Below are 16,691 nucleotides of genomic sequence, written 5' to 3'. Positions count from 1 at the left end.
TTGTACCTGATTATTACAGGTTAATGTTTTATATAAATTTCAATATATATCGCTAAAAAAAAGTATTAATACCGTAAATGCCATTTAAAAAATACTTGATATATTATTGGTTATATGAAACTAAGACATTTCGCAGCATTCGTTTTAGGTATAAAAATCAATTTATTGAAGGAATTGATATATGCCAGTAAAATGGTGTATTTTTAATTTCTTTCAATAAAAACATATATGACAAAATTACCAAACCAATATATAAAACTCTAAGCGGTGGATCACTCGGCTCATGGGTCGATGAAGAACGCAGCAAACTGTGCGTCATCGTGTGAACTGCAGGACACATGAACATCGACATTTTGAACGCATATCGCAGTCCATGCTGTTATGTACTTTAATTAATTTTATAGTGCTGCTTGGACTACATATGGTTGAGGGTTGTAAGACTATGCTAATTAAGTTGTTTATATAAATTTTATAATGAAATTTTATAAGCATATGGTATATTATTGGATAATAATAATTTAATTATTATATTATTCATAATATTAACAAATATATGAAAAACATTATCTCACATTAGTAAATAATTTGAATGTGAAAAACGAAGAGAAATATTTTCTTTTTCAATCAAATAATACTGAGAAATGTCTAGCATAAAAAATTTATCTAGAATTGTCTCTTATTAAAGATTAGTAAATAGAAAGCCGTTGACAATATTATTATTCTTCGTTGATTCGTTAGACCAAACAAATGCCATACAAATATATAAAATATATAACGAATTTAATAAAATGTTTTATCATTATATATAAAGAATTAATTGCAAAAAAAGTTATACACAACCTCAACTCATATGGGACTACCCCCTGAATTTAAGCATATTAATTAGGGGAGGAAAAGAAACTAACCAGGATTTTCTTAGTAGCGGCGAGCGAAAAGAAATCAGTTCAGCACTAAGTCACTTTGTCTATATGGCAAATGTGAGATGCAGTGTATGGAGCGTCAATATTCTAGTATGAGAAATTAACGATTTAAGTCCTTCTTAAATGAGGCCATTTACCCATAGAGGGTGCCAGGCCCGTATAACGTTAATGATTACTAGATGATGTTTCCAAAGAGTCGTGTTGCTTGATAGTGCAGCACTAAGTGGGTGGTAAACTCCATCTAAAACTAAATATAACCATGAGACCGATAGTAAACAAGTACCGTGAGGGAAAGTTGAAAAGAACTCTGAATAGAGAGTTAAACAGTACGTGAAACTGCTTAGAGGTTAAGCCCGATGAACCTGAATATCCGTTATGGAAAATTCATCATTAAAATTGTAATATTTAAACAATATTATGATAATAGTGTGCATTTTTTCCATATAAGGACATTGTAATCTATTAGCATACAAAATTTATCATAAAATATAACTTATAGTTTATTCAAATTAATTTGCTTGCATTTTAACACAGAATAAATGTTATTAATTTGATAAAGTGCTGATAGATTTATATGAATACAGTGCGTTAATTTTTCGGAATTATATAATGGCATAATTATCATTGATTTTTGTGTTTATTATATGCACTTGTATGATTAACAATGCGAAAGATTCAGGATACCTTCGGGACCCGTCTTGAAACACGGACCAAGGAGTCTAACATATGTGCAAGTTATTGGGATATAAACCTAATAGCGTAATTAACTTGACTAATAATGGGATTAGTTTTTTAACTATTTATAGCTAATTAACACAATCCCGGGGCGTTCTATATAGTTATGTATAATGATATTTATATTATTTATGCCTCTAACTGGAACGTACCTTGAGCATATATGCTGTGACCCGAAAGATGGTGAACTATACTTGATCAGGTTGAAGTCAGGGGAAACCCTGATGGAAGACCGAAACAGTTCTGACGTGCAAATCGATTGTCAGAATTGAGTATAGGGGCGAAAGACCAATCGAACCATCTAGTAGCTGGTTCCTTCCGAAGTTTCCCTCAGGATAGCTGGTGCATTTTAATGTTATATAAAATAATCTTATCTGGTAAAGCGAATGATTAGAGGCCTTAGGGTCGAAACGATCTTAACCTATTCTCAAACTTTAAATGGGTAAGAACCTTAACTTTCTTGATATGAAGTTCAAGGTTATGATATAATGTGCCCAGTGGGCCACTTTTGGTAAGCAGAACTGGCGCTGTGGGATGAACCAAACGTAATGTTACGGTGCCCAAATTAACAACTCATGCAGATACCATGAAAGGCGTTGGTTGCTTAAAACAGCAGGACGGTGATCATGGAAGTCGAAATCCGCTAAGGAGTGTGTAACAACTCACCTGCCGAAGCAACTAGCCCTTAAAATGGATGGCGCTTAAGTTGTATACCTATACATTACCGCTAAAGTAGATGATTTATATTACTTGTGATATAAATTTTGAAACTTTAGTGAGTAGGAAGGTACAATGGTATGCGTAGAAGTGTTTGGCGTAAGCCTGCATGGAGCTGCCATTGGTACAGATCTTGGTGGTAGTAGCAAATAATCGAATGAGACCTTGGAGGACTGAAGTGGAGAAGGGTTTCGTGTGAACAGTGGTTGATCACGAGTTAGTCGGTCCTAAGTTCAAGGCGAAAGCCGAAAATTTTCAAGTAAAACACAAATGCCATACAAATATAATTATATTATATAAATCAAGCTAATTAATATACTTGAATAATTTTGAACGAAAGGGAATACGGTTCCAATTCCGTAACCTGTTGAGTATCCGTTTGTTATTAAATATGGGCCTCGTGCTCATCCTGGCAACAGGAACGACCATAAAGAAGCCGTCGAGAGATATCGGAAGAGTTTTCTTTTCTGTTTTATAGCCGTACTACCATGGAAGTCTTTCGCAGAGAGATATGGTAGATGGGCTAGAAGAGCATGACATATACTGTTGTGTCGATATTTTCTCCTCGGACCTTGAAAATTTATGGTGGGGACACGCAAACTTCTCAACAGGCCGTACCAATATCCGCAGCTGGTCTCCAAGGTGAAGAGTCTCTAGTCGATAGAATAATGTAGGTAAGGGAAGTCGGCAAATTAGATCCGTAACTTCGGGATAAGGATTGGCTCTGAAGATTGAGATAGTCGGGCTTGATTGGGAAACAATAACATGGTTTATGTGCTCGTTCTGGGTAAATAGAGTGTCTGGCATTTATGTTGGTCACTTGTTCCCCGGATAGTTTAGTTACGTAGCCAATTGTGGAACTTTCTTGCTAAAATTTTTAAGAATACTAATTGGGTTAAACCAATTAGTTCTTATTAATTATAACGATTATCAATTAACAATCAATTCAGAACTGGCACGGACTTGGGGAATCCGACTGTCTAATTAAAACAAAGCATTGTGATGGCCCTAGCGGGTGTTGACACAATGTGATTTCTGCCCAGTGCTCTGAATGTCAAAGTGAAGAAATTCAAGTAAGCGCGGGTCAACGGCGGGAGTAACTATGACTCTCTTAAGGTAGCCAAATGCCTCGTCATCTAATTAGTGACGCGCATGAATGGATTAACGAGATTCCTACTGTCCCTATCTACTACAGTCGGTGTTTGGTTGCTCGCGAGAACAGACGTGTTTTTCCGTACGCTCCGCGAGTAAAGCGCATTTAGGCAGTAAAACAACAGGTACATTGTTGAAAATAGTGCGAAAATTCGTGTTTCGTGCTTGCGAACACAGTGCGTGTGTTTTCCGTTTGAAATTCTGCGGAAATCGGGCGATATTCGCGTTTTTCTTTTTGGAAATTTTCCATTAAGACACGTGTGTCGCGAGAGAGGCGCTCTCTCGAGAGAGGCGTTTGCCTAATTTAGGCACATTTTGTCGCCCACAGCTGTGTGGTTTGTGTCTCCGCTGAACTTGGATCAGCTGATCAGCTGACCGAGCTTTTGAGAACCAGCTGATAGGAAGGGGTAAGTCTCGAATATCAAAGAGCTTACTTAGTAAGGCCGATAACCGGCAGATGGCGCCACCAAAAATGGTGGTCGACGAGTCCGGGAGCGAAAGTGCGAGCAGCCGTGGAAGCAGCTCGGGCAGAGGGCGCGCCAGAGGCAAGCGCAACAAAGCGCCGCTGAGGGAGGCCTCGAGGTGCAAAGTGTTGGCGCTGGATGCAACCGCCGCTGCCCCTGCCGACGCCTTTGCCGCTGCCCCCGCCGCTGCCCCCGCCGCTGACGCTGCCGCAGTCGCAGCCGCTGCCGCTGCCGCAGCCGCTGCCGCAGCCGCTGCCCCCGCCGCTGCCCCCGCCGCTGCCCCCGCCGACGCTGCCGCAGTCGCAGCCGCTGCTGATGGAGGGACCTTCGTCGTGCCAGCCAGCGTAGAGAAATCCTTCTCGGACAGGGAATGGAGGGGAAACGGAGCCGTTGCTGCCGAGATGGGCGACATCCGTGCGGATATCCTGAGGATGTCCCACGTAGCGAGCCCTACCGTGAGCATTAAGACGCAGTTGTTGGCAAACCGCTACGAGGAGGTCGTCGGAGCCCTGCTGATCCGCATCGGAGTGCTGGAGGATCGCTTGAAGAGGCAGACACCGGTCGCCTCGGCCGCCTCATATGCAGCCACCGCTGCTAGAGGCGCGCACCTAGTCGCCTCACCTGCTGCCCCTGTTGCCCCCCTTGCCCCCGTACCCGCACCGCGGAAGATTCGGGAGACATGGTCGGCTGTCGTTGCGTGCGACGACCCGGCCCTGTCAGGCAGGCAAATCGCTGAGAAGATCCGCAAGGAGGTAGCGCCCGCTCTGGGCGTACGAGTACACGAGGTGCGTGAGCTGAAGCGGGCCGGCGCGATCATTCGCACGCCTTCGCAGGCGGAGATGACGAAGGTCGTCGCCTCCGCAAAGTTCGCCGAGGTGGGCCTGAAGGTGTCGAGGAACACCGCTGCGAAGCCGCGTGTTACGGTCCAGGATGTGGACACCTCCGTGGGACCGGACGAGTTTATGATGGAGCTCAGGGAGAAGAACTTCGAAGAGATGAGCCTCAAGGAGTTCCAGAAGGCGGTTGTCCTGGCGACCAAGCCCTGGTCAGCTGCTGACGGTGCCACAATCAATGTGACGCTGGAGGTAGACGACCAGGCGCTGGCCGTTCTCGAGGGCGGGAGAGTATATATTAAGTGGTTTTCCTACCGCTGCCGCTCTCAGGTGCGAACCTACGCGTGCCACCGATGCCTTGGCTTTGACCACAAGGTCAATGAGTGTCGGTACGCCCGAGAGAAGCAGGTCTGCCGCCAGTGCGGACAGAACGACCACGTCGCGGCGAAGTGCAGAAATGCGGTGGACTGCCGCAACTGCCGTCACAAGGGTATGCCCTCGGGGCATTATATGCTCTCGGGTGGCTGCCCGATATACGGCGCGCTGCTAGCCAGGGTGCAAGCTAGACATTGATAATGTTTAGCTTCATCCAAGCGAATTGTGGTCGAGGCCGTTGCGCTGTCATCGAGCTTGCCAAGCAGATGAGAGATGCTGGCCACCTGTTCGCACTAGTCCAGGAGCCCTACGTGGACGCTGGCAAGCGACTCACTGGACTGCCTGGAGGAATGAGGATATTCGCCGATAGGAGGAAGAAAGCTGCCATCATCGTGGACGACCCATCTGCCATCTGCATGCCCATCGAGGCTTTGACGACGGACTACGGAGTGTGCGTGAGTGTCACAGGAAGATATGGCACAATCTTTCTGGCCTCCGTATACTGCCAGCATCTAGCTGCTCTGGAGCCCTACACTGACTACCTGGATACGGTTCTGCTATTAGCTAGCAGAACACCGACAATCCTCGGACTTGATGCTAACGCAGTCTCCCCTATGTGGTTCAGCAAATCCCCAGACAACTCTGGAGACCGCCTGAACCGCGAACGGGGACAGCTCATGAACGAGTGGATAATCGCAAGCGGTGCCAGTGTACTGAATACGGCCAGCCAGGTGTTCACGTTCGATAATCACCGCTCTAGAAGTGATATCGACGTGACCTTCGCCAACGAAGCGGCGCGAGTATGGGCAACCTACGATTGGAGAGTTGACTTCTGGGAGCTGAGTGACCACAACATTATCACTGTTGAGGTTACTCCAGATCCGAGCAGTACCGTTGAGAGCCTAGCTCCGGTACCGCAATGGAAGCTCTCCAATGCAAGTTGGCGAAGATTCAGTGTAGAGTTAAGGAGTGCAGCACAGAGTCTCGAGGAACTGGAGGAATCGCCGTTGGACGACCATGTGTCTGCCCTTCGCTCCATCGTACACGATGTGTGCGACAGGGTGATAGGGCGCAGGATACCTGCAGCGAGGGGAAACGTAATATGGTGGAATCCTGAGCTGAGTACCAAGCGCCAAGAGGTTCGGAGACTGAGGCGTAGGCTGCAGGCAGCTCGCCGGAGTGGCACCGACGATGCTGAGCAACTTGCCGCTGGACTGAGATTTGCCTCAGGCCAGTACAAGAAGCTTATCTTGACGACAAAGGAGCAAAACTGGCGGGACTTCGTGGGACGGCACAAGGATGATCCATGGGGGCACGTATACCGAATATGCCGAGGCCGGAAGAAGACAGCCGATCTCGGATGTCTCCGGTCGAACGGCGCGCTTTCCGTAACTTGGCACGACTGCGCAAGTGTGCTCCTCCGCAACTTTTTCCCTGCTGCGGAGTCGACGACACGAGAAGACATACCCCCTGGTGCCCCACCGATCCTCGAAGCCTTCGAGGTGGCAACCAGCGTCGCGAGGCTGAGAAGCCGGCGATCGCCGGGTATGGATGGCATCACGGGCGGTATTGTCAAGGAGGTATGGCGTGCCATCCCTCAGCACCTGACGAAGCTGTACTCTCGGTGCATCTCGGAAGGATACTTTCCGGCCGAGTGGAAGCACCCGAGAGTGATACCGCTGGTAAAGGGGCCAGATAAGGACAGGAGCGATCCTGCCTCTTATCGCGGCATATGCCTTTTACCAGTGTTCGGAAAGGCGCTTGAGGGAATCATGGTGAATCGGCTGAAGGATGTGCTACCGGATGGCTGCAGATGGCAATTCGGATTCAGGCCTGGACGCTGCGTGGAGGATGCGTGGATGCACGCCAAAAACACCGTCGCCAACAGTCGCGAGAGGAGGGTCCTTGGAATCTTTGTCGATTTCAAGGGAGCCTTCGACAACGTGGAGTGGAGTGCGGTGCTGGATCGGCTTGTCGACGTAGGCTGTCGAGAAATCGACTTGTGGAAAAGCTATTTTTCCGGCCGTAGCGCAAGCATCATCAGCAGGTATGAAGCAGCCACAGTTGCGGTTACACGGGGCTGCCCGCAAGGGTCCGTCAGTGGTCCATTTATTTGGAATTTACTGATGGATGTGCTGCTTCAGCGCTTGGAGCCACATTGTGCTCTGAGCGCGTTTGCAGATGATCTTCTGCTTTTCGTCGACGGGAATTCCCGTGCCGATCTGGAGCGGAAGGGCGAGCAGTTGATGGACATCGTGGGAGCCTGGGGAGCTGAGGTTGGAGTGAGTGTGTCAACCAGCAAGACGGCAATAATGTTGCTGAAAGGACAGCTTTCACGCACGAGGAGACCGACGGTACGGTTTGCTGGAGCAAGCCTGCCTTACGTCACCAAATGCCGGTACCTTGGCATCTTAGTCGGCGAGCGGTTGAGTTTTCTCCCGCATATCTCTGCTCTCAGAGATCGGCTGGCTGGAGTTGCCGGAGGACTAGCGCGGGTGCTTCGAGTCGATTGGGGGCTCAGCTCCCGTGCTAAGAGGACGATTTACAGCGGACTCATGGTCCCCTGTGCACTCTTTGGTGCCTCGGTCTGGTACAAGGCGGCGAGTAGGGGCAAGTCCCTTAAACTCCTCACCTCGTGCCAGAGGTCCATCCTTTTAGGATGCCTACCGGTATGCCGCACAGTGTCCACGGTGGCACTGCAGGTGCTTGCTGGTGCTCCTCCAATGGATCTGGATGCTCACAGGATCGCCGTGAAGTTCAAGCTGAGGAAGGATGTCCCCCTGGATGAGAGCGACTGGCTCCACGGACAGGACCTGTCCGTGTTGGACTGGAAAGCTAAGATGGCGCTGCTAGACGAACGTCTGCTAAATGAGTGGCAACTCAGATGGGATCGCGCGGAACACGGCTCCGTGACTCGCGAGTTTTTCCCAGAGGCAGCGTTCGTCTACAAGAGGAAAGACTTTGTCTTTACCCTCAAAGCCGGATTCTTGCTGACAGGACACGGGTCGATGAACGCATTTCTGCAAGGCAGGACCCTCAGCACCACGACCGCATGCTCATGTGGCGTGGCAAGAGAGGACTGGCGCCACATACTGTGTGAATGCCGCCTGTACAACGATTTGCGGGACCTGGATGCCCTTGGAGTCGTTCGAGACCAGGGAAGATGGATCGTCGCGGGAGTAGTCGAGACCCCAGAACGGATGCGTCTCCTAGGAGTTTTTGCCGATGCTGCCTTCTCGAGGCGAAGGATGGATGCGACGAGGGAGGAACCACAGGCGCCGGGACGTTAGTCCCACACCTCTTTTGCCGTGTGGTAGCGGCGAAGAATACTGCCACAGCCTGCCATAGCTTGTCGTAGGAGGCGACTAATATGGCAATGGTTGCCCCATCCGAGCTTGTCGGAGCTGAAGGGGTGAGGCTCACCGAGCCTGTAATTTCGGTACCACGGGTTGAGCAGCTCCAAGGCTGCTCATTGAGGTTGGCCCCCTTGTGGGAGTATCGTGGTGGCTGTGGTTGACACCTATATCGCGGGTAGAGTCCTCGGGCTCGACGTGGATGTTGCGTTATACAACTCGGGTGCTGTGACCCACAGAACAGTAGAGATTTTAGATAGATCTCGCCCCTACGCAAGGGGGAGTGCTTGCCCGACAAGTAAGTACTCGAATTGCTACTGGGGTGGATGCTATGTACATAGCTATAGCTTCTAGTCCGGGGCGTTGGTCTGGCGCTTAACCTAGACCCGTGCATTATATACTCACTTGTGGGTATATTAGAATGCCGTGGTTGTAATCCCTTCATTGTGGAACACGCCACGTAAAATAAATTCGGAGGGATCCGAGACACACCTGTCCCTATCTACTATTTTAGATAGATCTCGCCCCTACGCAAGGGGGAGTGCTTGCCCGACAAGTAAGCACTCGAATTGCTACTGGGGTGGTTGCTATGTACATAGCTATAGCTTCTAGTCCGGGGCGTTGGTCTGGCGCTTAACCTAGACCCGTGCATTATATACTCACTTGTGGGTATATTAGAATGCCGTGGTTGTAATCCCTTCATTGTGGAACACGCCACGTAAAATAAGTTCGGAGGGATCCGAGACACACCCCCCTGTCCCTATCTACTATCTAGCGAAACCACAGCCAAGGGAACGGGCTTGGAATAATTAGCGGGGAAAGAAGACCCTTTTGAGCTTGACTCTAATCTGGCAGTGTAAGGAGACATAAGAGGTGTAGAATAAGTGGGAGATATTAGACTTCGGTTTGGTATCGCCAATGAAATACCACTACTCTTATTGTTTCCTTACTTACTTGATTAAATGGAACGTGTATCATTTCCTAGCCATTATACGGATATATTTATTATATCTTATGGTATTGGGTTTTGATGCAAGCTTCTTGATCAAAGTATCACGAGTTTGTTATATAATCGCAAACAAATTCTTTAATAAAACGGTGCATTTATGTATTTTTGATTTGAAAATTTGGTATAACTCCAATTACTCAGGTATGATCCAATTCAAGGACATTGCCAGGTAGGGAGTTTGACTGGGGCGGTACATCTCTCAAATAATAACGGAGGTGTCCCAAGGCCAGCTCAGTGCGGACAGAAACCACACATAGAGCAAAAGGGCAAATGCTGACTTGATCTCGGTGTTCAGTACACACAGGGACAGCAAAAGCTCGGCCTATCGATCCTTTTGGTTTAAAGAGTTTTTAACAAGAGGTGTCAGAAAAGTTACCATAGGGATAACTGGCTTGTGGCGGCCAAGCGTTCATAGCGACGTCGCTTTTTGATCCTTCGATGTCGGCTCTTCCTATCATTGTGAAGCAAAATTCACCAAGCGTTGGATTGTTCACCCATGCAAGGGAACGTGAGCTGGGTTTAGACCGTCGTGAGACAGGTTAGTTTTACCCTACTAATGACAAAACGTTGTTGCGACAGCATTCCTGCGTAGTACGAGAGGAACCGCAGGTACGGACCAATGGCACAATACTTGTTCGAGCGAACAGTGGTATGACGCTACGTCCGTTGGATTATGCCTGAACGCCTCTAAGGTCGTATCCGTGCTGGACTGCAATGATAAATAAGGGGCAATTTGCATTGTATGGCTTCTAAACCATTTAAAGTTTATAATTTACTTTATAAACGACAATGGATGTGATGCCAATGTAATTTGTAACATAGTAAATTGGGAGGATCTTTGATCACCTGATGCCGCGCTAGTTACATATAAAAGCATTATTTAATACAATGACAAAGCCTAGAATCAATTGTAAACGACTTTTGTAACAGGCAAGGTGTTGTAAGTGGTTGAGCAGCTGCCATACTGCGATCCACTGAAGCTTATCCTTTGCTTGATGATTCGATAATAAAGATGTTGCAAGCGGGCATAATCATTATGCTTGCTTGCAGCATCGCACGCCACTTTGTTTGTGGTGTGTAAGGTAGGGAAGAAGAAATATAAAAGACCTAAATTGGAAACATCAATATATAAGTAAATATTGAACAAACAAAATGTATCGTCATCTTATTAGTGACGCGATGATAAAGTGGCAAACATATTCCATGTATAAATATTCCTATGGTATTAAAATTCAAGTAAAGAGGACATATATAAAAGTTTGTATATATGGTTCATTCAATGGTAGCAGCGGTTGGTTGGTTGGTGTCTGCTCCTCTTATTGTTCAAAACTTATGTTATGGTAGCAAGTCTATATCGTCATATTATTAGTGACGCGAAAAAGTAGTGGCAAAACATATTCCATGTATAAATAAATATTCCTATGGTATTGAAATTCAAGTAAAGAGGCCATTCAAGTAAAGAGGACTTATATAAATATAAGTATATATAATGGTAGCAGCGCGGTTGGTTGGTTGGTGTGTCTGCTCCTCTTATTGTTCAAAACTTATGTTATGGTAGCAAGACTGTATCGTCATATTATTAGTGACGCGAAAAAGTAGTGGCAAAACATATTCCATGTATAAATATTCCTATGGTATTGAAATTCAACTAAAGAGGACATATAAAATTACTATCAATGGTAGCAGTGGTTGGTTGGTTGGTGGTTGGTTGGCGGCTGCTCCTATTATTGTTCAAGACTTATGTTATGGTAGCAAGTCTGTATCGTCATATTAATTATTAGTGACGCGAAAAAGTAGTGGAAATCATATTCCATGTATAAATAGATTCCTATGGTAATGAAATTTTCAAGTAAAGAGAGGACCATTCAAGTAAGAGGACATATAAAAAGTAAGTATATGTTCCTCCAATGGTAGCAGTGGTTGGTTGGTTGGCGGCTGATCCTCTTATTGTTCAAAACTTATTTTATCAATATGAGTTTGGCAATACAATAAAGAAGACCAATCTAATCCATATAAAACTAAATGTATTATATGGATATGCTTAGGAAACCCATATATTCATAAAAAAAAATTATGTATAGAAAATTATACATATATCTTTTATATAAATGAATCGTATGGATATCGCCTTATGGTAGGTATAATAACTTTTTAAGGCATAATAATGTATAATATAGAAAATATACATTGAAATATAAATGCATTTTTATAGATATGGCGGCATATAAGTGCCATATACACAAGAATAAATAATAGAATTTACCAATATATAATTAAAATGAGATATATAAACCTAGTGAGGGGCTGCACTAGTATATGAATCGTATGGATATGGCTTATAGGTATAATACCTATAAGGCATAATAATGTATAATATAATAAATATAAATTAAGATATGAATGAATTATATAAATATGGCATAGAAATGCCATATACATACATAAGAATAAATGGTAGAATTTACCCATATATCACTGAAACACGATATATAAACCTAATGATAGCTGGCACTAGTACTGTAAACATGCACGCAATAGTGCGTGGGGTAAAAAACTACTATAGGGAGGTGGTCGTTGGCGGGCCCCTCCTCGTATTGGTCAAAACTTATGTTATGCATATGAATTTGTCAATACTATATAGAACGCCAAGCATATCCATATAAACTATGGATATGCATAGAAATCCATACAAAAGTAAAAAAAAATTATGTATAGAAAAATATACATATATTTATATAAGTGAATCGTATGGATATGGCTTATAGGTATAATACCTATAAGGCATAATAATGTATAACAAGTAAATATACATTGAAATGTGAATGCATTGTATGGATATGGCATATAAATGCCATATATATAGAAATAAATTGTATATCAATGATATAACAATTATAAACCTAGTGAGGGGCGGCACTAGTGAATGAATCGTATGGATATGGCTTATAGGTATAATACCTATAAGGCATAATAATGTATAATATAATAAATATACATTAAGATATGAATGGATTGTATAAATATGGCATAGAAATGCCATATACATAAGAATAAATGGTAGAATTTACCCATATATCACTGAAACACGATATATAAACCTAGTGATAGCTGGCACTAGTACTGTAAACAGGCACGCAATAGTGCGTGGGGTAAAAAACTACTATAGGGAGGTGGTCGTTGGCGGGCCCCTCCTCGTATTGGTCAAAACTTATGTTATGCATATGAATTTGTCAATACTATATAGAACGCCAAGCATATCCATATAAACTATGGATATGCATAGAAAACCATACAAAAGTAAAAAAAAATTATGTATAGAAAAATATACATATATTTATATAAGTGAATCGTATGGATATGGCTTATAGGTATAATACCTATAAGGCATAATAATGTATAACAAGTAAATATACATTGAAATGTGAATGCATTGTATGGATATGGCATATAAATGCCATATATATAGAAATAAATTGTATATCAATGATATAACAATTATAAACCTAGTGAGGGGCGGCACTAGTGAATGAATCGTATGGATATGGCTTATAGGTATAATACCTATAAGGCATAATAATGTATAATATAATAAATATACATTAAGATATGAATGGATTGTATAAATATGGCATAGAAATGCCATATACATAAGAATAAATGGTAGAATTTACCCATATATCACTGAAACACGATATATAAACCTAGTGATAGCTGGCACTAGTACTGTAAACAGGCACGCAATAGTGCGTGGGGTAAAAAACTACTATAGGGAGGTGGTCGTTGGCGGGCCCCTCCTCGTATTGGTCAAAACTTATGTTATGCATATGAATTTGTCAATACTATATAGAACGCCAAGCATATCCATATAAACTATGGATATGCATAGAAAACCATACAAAAGTAAAAAAAAATTATGTATAGAAAAATATACATATATTTATATAAGTGAATCGTATGGATATGGCTTATAGGTATAATACCTATAAGGCATAATAATGTATAACAAGTAAATATACATTGAAATGTGAATGCATTGTATGGATATGGCATATAAATGCCATATATATAGAAATAAATTGTATATCAATGATATAACAATTATAAACCTAGTGAGGGGCGGCACTAGTGAATGAATCGTATGGATATGGCTTATAGGTATAATACCTATAAGGCATAATAATGTATAATATAATAAATATACATTAAGATATGAATGGATTGTATAAATATGGCATAGAAATGCCATATACATAAGAATAAATGGTAGAATTTACCCATATATCACTGAAACACGATATATAAACCTAGTGATAGCTGGCACTAGTACTGTAAACAGGCACGCAATAGTGCGTGGGGTAAAAAACTACTATAGGGAGGTGGTCGTTGGCGGGCCCCTCCTCGTATTGGTCAAAACTTATGTTATGCATATGAATTTGTCAATACTATATAGAACGCCAAGCATATCCATATAAACTATGGATATGCATAGAAATCCATACAAAAGTAAAAAAAAATTATGTATAGAAAAAAATATACATATATTTATATAAGTGAATCGTATGGATATGGCTTATAGGTATAATACCTATAAGGCATAATAATGTATAACAAGTAAATATACATTGAAATGTGAATGCATTGTATGGATATGGCATATAAATGCCATATATATAGAAATAAATTGTATATCAATGATATAACAATTATAAACCTAGTGAGGGGCGGCACTAGTGAATGAATCGTATGGATATGGCTTATAGGTATAATACCTATAAGGCATAATAATGTATAATATAATAAATATACATTAAGATATGAATGGATTGTATAAATATGGCATAGAAATGCCATATACATAAGAATAAATGGTAGAATTTACCCATATATCACTGAAACACGATATATAAACCTAGTGATAGCTGGCACTAGTACTGTAAACAGGCACGCAATAGTGCGTGGGGTAAAAAACTACTATAGGGAGGTGGTCGTTGGCGGGCCCCTCCTCGTATTGGTCAAAACTTATGTTATGCATATGAATTTGTCAATACTATATAGAACGCCAAGCATATCCATATAAACTATGGATATGCATAGAAATCCATACAAAAATAAAAAAAAATTATGTATAGAAAAATATACATATATTTATATAAGTGAATCGTATGGATATGGCTTATAGGTATAATACCTATAAGGCATAATAATGTATAACAAGTAAATATACATTGAAATGTGAATGCATTGTATGGATATGGCATATAAATGCCATATATATAGAAATAAATTGTATATCAATGATATAACAATTATAAACCTAGTGAGGGGCGGCACTAGTGAATGAATCGTATGGATATGGCTTATAGGTATAATACCTATAAGGCATAATAATGTATAATATAATAAATATACATTAAGATATGAATGGATTGTATAAATATGGCATAGAAATGCCATATACATAAGAATAAATGGTAGAATTTACCCATATATCACTGAAACATGATATATAAACCTAGTGATAGCTGGCACTAGTACTGTAAACAGGCACGCAGTAGTGCGTGGGGTAAAAAACTACTATAGGGAGGTGGTCGTTGGCGGGCCCCTCCTCGTATTGGTCAAAACTTATGTTATGCGTAAACATATGATTTTGTCAATACTATAAAGAAAACTTGTTTTGTACATACAAAACTAAATGAATTATATGGATATTGAAAAATAAATGGCATTATATCCATATAATGAAAATATACTTGTATTCTCTTATTATAAGAGAGAATACCGTATAGTTGGTTGGCAAAGACAATTGAAAATACCCGAATTGCAGATGATGGGTTCAAAAACTACTATAGGGTGGTGTAGCAAATAATATGAAGATGATATATCCATATAATGGATATACACTAGTATTCTCTTATTATAATAGAGAATACCATATAAATGGTTGGCAAAGACAATTGAAAATACCCGAATTGAAGTTGACGGGTTCAAAAACTATTATAGGGTGATGTAGCAAATAAAATAATGAAGATATATCCATATAATGGAATTATATGTGTATTCTCTTATTATATGAGAGAGTACCAAACGGTTGATTGGCAAAGACAATTGAAAATACCCGAATTAAAGATATTGGGTCCAAAAACTACTATAGGATGGTCAATGGGCCGGCCATCTACTATTGACGTGACAAAATACTGTCTGTCGGTAGAGAAGATATTAATCCGTCAAATTTGTTTCTTTATTCATTTATGAATATGAGACTTGGCTCCACGGTTAATATTTTAAGCCCAAAGATAATAATGTTGAAACAAAGGCCAAGGTTTCTATTATACATAGAATAACAAATTGTTTCCGAACTTTATCGTTAATCCAAATAAATAATTACAATTGAGGCAGGCTAATAATGATATATATTTTGTATTGATAATCTTGATATATATGTATATTGGTCTGCCATTATCACATACTGAGTTATGTGATAATTCCCTGCGGGGATAAATTAAAAGAGGTGTCCCTATATTAAAAGAAAATAATATATATATATATTATTTTTTCTAACGTACATATCATATATGCGCTCGGTTTTATATTATATATTACCAAAGAGTCTTATATGAATATATACAGATAAATTTTAAATTTATCATCAAAATACAAATGATTTAATTCAATATTTTATATTGGTTAAACAAAAATTGTACATGTGTGGATACAATAATGACGTATGTCGAACAAAAAAGATATTTTAGAATGAAATATGCAAATATAAAGAAAATTATTACGTATTACGAAAAAAAATATTGTGTTTTTAACATCAATAATTAAAAAACTTGTTATTATTAGTGGCGGAACAAGTATATATTGTGAAAACAACAAACGTATACGAATGCTATATAAAAATGGCCGTATTCGATAGAAAACAATCTATAAAATTTATATTGCTAATTTCTATTCAAAAATATGAATGAAATATGAATAAAAACATTATTCTGGTTGATCCTGCCAGTAGTTATATGCTTGTCTCAAAGATTAAGCCATGCATGTCTAAGTACACACGAATTAAAAGTGAAACCGCAAAAGGCTCATTATATCAGTTATGGTTCCTTAGATCGTTAACAGTTACTTGGATAACT

At 41.4% G+C, this 16,691-nt stretch overlaps 2 non-coding genes and 1 pseudogene across 2 annotated transcripts in view; all 3 read left to right on the top strand.

Moving 5' to 3' along the window:
- The first annotated feature begins 256 nt into the window (after positions 1–256).
- On the top strand, positions 257–435 carry LOC119562797. Its single transcript, XR_005222036.1, has one exon. It is a non-coding gene; the product is annotated as a 5.8S ribosomal RNA (ribosomal RNA).
- Positions 436–836: 401 nt separating this feature from the next.
- LOC119562795 lies at positions 837–3,621 on the top strand (annotated as a pseudogene).
- A 12,923-nt stretch (positions 3,622–16,544) lies between these two features.
- LOC119562784 overlaps positions 16,545–16,691 on the top strand; it is a 1,995-nt gene continuing 1,848 nt past the window's right edge. The window contains exon 1 of the ribosomal RNA XR_005222028.1: positions 16,545–16,691. This exon is cut by the window's right edge and continues 1,848 nt beyond it. This is a non-coding gene — a ribosomal RNA (small subunit ribosomal RNA).

This window comes from Drosophila subpulchrella, unplaced genomic scaffold (genome assembly GCF_014743375.2).
Source record: "Drosophila subpulchrella strain 33 F10 #4 breed RU33 unplaced genomic scaffold, RU_Dsub_v1.1 Primary Assembly Seq95, whole genome shotgun sequence".
NCBI classification, from domain to species: domain Eukaryota; kingdom Metazoa; phylum Arthropoda; class Insecta; order Diptera; family Drosophilidae; genus Drosophila; species Drosophila subpulchrella.
This window is presented reverse-complemented; position numbering and strand designations above follow the sequence as displayed.